General features: G+C 40.8%; 1 non-coding gene across 1 annotated transcript; it reads left to right on the top strand.

The window, feature by feature from the left end:
• The first annotated feature begins 1,329 nt into the window (after positions 1 to 1,329).
• LOC123458271 lies at positions 1,330 to 1,436 on the top strand. Its single transcript, XR_006635564.1, has one exon. It is a non-coding gene; the product is annotated as a U6 spliceosomal RNA (small nuclear RNA).
• The last annotated feature ends 466 nt before the right edge of the window (positions 1,437 to 1,902 follow it).

Genomic DNA, 1,902 nt, shown 5'->3' on the forward strand with positions numbered 1-1,902 from the left:
TAAGAAAACAAGCAGTAAGCACTATTTACAGCTTTGGCTGATAAAAGCTTTCCATACACAGCAATCACATACTATCTGCTTTCAGAAGCCAAGAAAGAAAGGAGATACCAGCGCCACAGGACTCTCCAGAGCCTGTTTTTAAAATAGGCACATGATGATCTCTTCAACTATAAGCCACCTCAGAACGTCACATAAGTAAAATTGAAAATCCTGTTGTGCAAAATCCCTGACAGTAAGGCTTTTTATCTATTATACTGAACAAAGATACATGCCTAGACAAGTAAAGTTAGAAATATTTAAAATTAACCATTTCATAGGCTGGGCATGGTGGTGCATGCCTTTAATCCCAGCACCAGGGAGGCAGAGGTGGGAGGATCACTGTGACTTCAAGGCCACCCTGAGACTACATTATGAATTCCAAGTCAACCTGAGCTAGAGTGAAATCCTACCTCAAAAACTAAAAGTAACCATTTCTTTTAAATCAGAGTGACAGATCACATGAACAATATGGTAAAGAAGTTTAAAAGATGTGTTTTACAGAGTGAATAAGCAGGAGATTCTACCAGGTACAAAACTTATCAGCAGGACAAGAAGTACACACTTGTGCAATAGTGGCACACAACCTATGCAGGTAACCAGCTGCTCACAGACTGGACGCAAGACCCATTAGGCAGGGGAGAACTCATATATAGTTCTGGGAGCCAAGCCAGATTTCCAAGGAGAAGAAACCAGTAGACTCCAGAGATAACCACCAGGTAAGACATGCACATCAGTAAGTTGTTCTAATTACTATCCTTATCGCCTTTAACCCAAACTACTCTTACATTTGGCTAGAGAATCTGTTTTAGCTTACAGATGGTGAATACTGGGGAGAACCAAGATACATCAATATATTAAGATAGATATTCAACTGCCTACCAGGGGACAGGTCACCTCCACCACATCTGCCCAGGTCCAGAAGTCATTGCAGAGGAAGCAGTGACACCAGAACTGCTCTCGTGGCTAGCCTGAAAACCAGTTCCATGGGGACTATGAGAGACACTGTGGTCACTCAAACTTCATCAAAACTGAGATACAGAGGTTAAAGAGAACTCAGCACTAAATCAGATCTCTAAGTATCTGGGGGAACATTGCTAAAGAAGAGGCAGAAAGATTATGAGAGCCTCAGGGTGGGTGAGAATGTCCCAAGGCTTTGTCATCACCCACAGAGACTAAGGCCTTTAGGACCCCACAGTGAAAACCAATAATCCCACCAAATAGGACTAGCAGTAGAATGGGCGTGAGGTGATAATAAGAGTGAAACCTTTTTATTAAAAATCAATCAATACTGTGCTCACTTCAACAGTACATAAACTAAAATCAGACCCATCCCGGGAAGAGTAGCATGGCCCCTGTGCAAGGATGACACACAAATTTATGAAGCATTCCATATTTTTTTTAAAAATCAATCAACACATTTTAAAAAAAGAAGTTGTATTTTGCCATCAAAGAAAGTGCCATAAAATATACTCTAGATCTTAAAAGTTGTATGTAGTTGTTGTTGCTGTGTTTGGAGGAAAGACATTCTTTTACTTTGTTTTACGGTTTAGGCAGTTGAACCTAAGCCCTCACGTATGCTAGGCAAGGGGTCTACCCACTTAGCCATGCCCTTGTCCTAGTGAGGGATTAATGGGACCATGTTAACGGCAATAGTTAGGTAGCTCCACATGGAAAGAACTGTAAGAGCCAAAAGCAAATGAATACTGGAAGATTAAACTGGGATAGTATATTTGATATCCTGTCATTTTTTTGAATATTTTTTGGACCACAAAAAAATATGTATCTGTATTTTTGTATTGGGAGGAGGAAGAAAAGAAAGCAGCCCTATGCTGGGCCCCGTCAATGGCAGCCTCTTGTTCCATA

The sequence above is a fragment of the Jaculus jaculus genome, chromosome 1 (assembly GCF_020740685.1).
Source record: "Jaculus jaculus isolate mJacJac1 chromosome 1, mJacJac1.mat.Y.cur, whole genome shotgun sequence".
Taxonomy (NCBI): Eukaryota; Metazoa; Chordata; class Mammalia; order Rodentia; family Dipodidae; genus Jaculus; species Jaculus jaculus.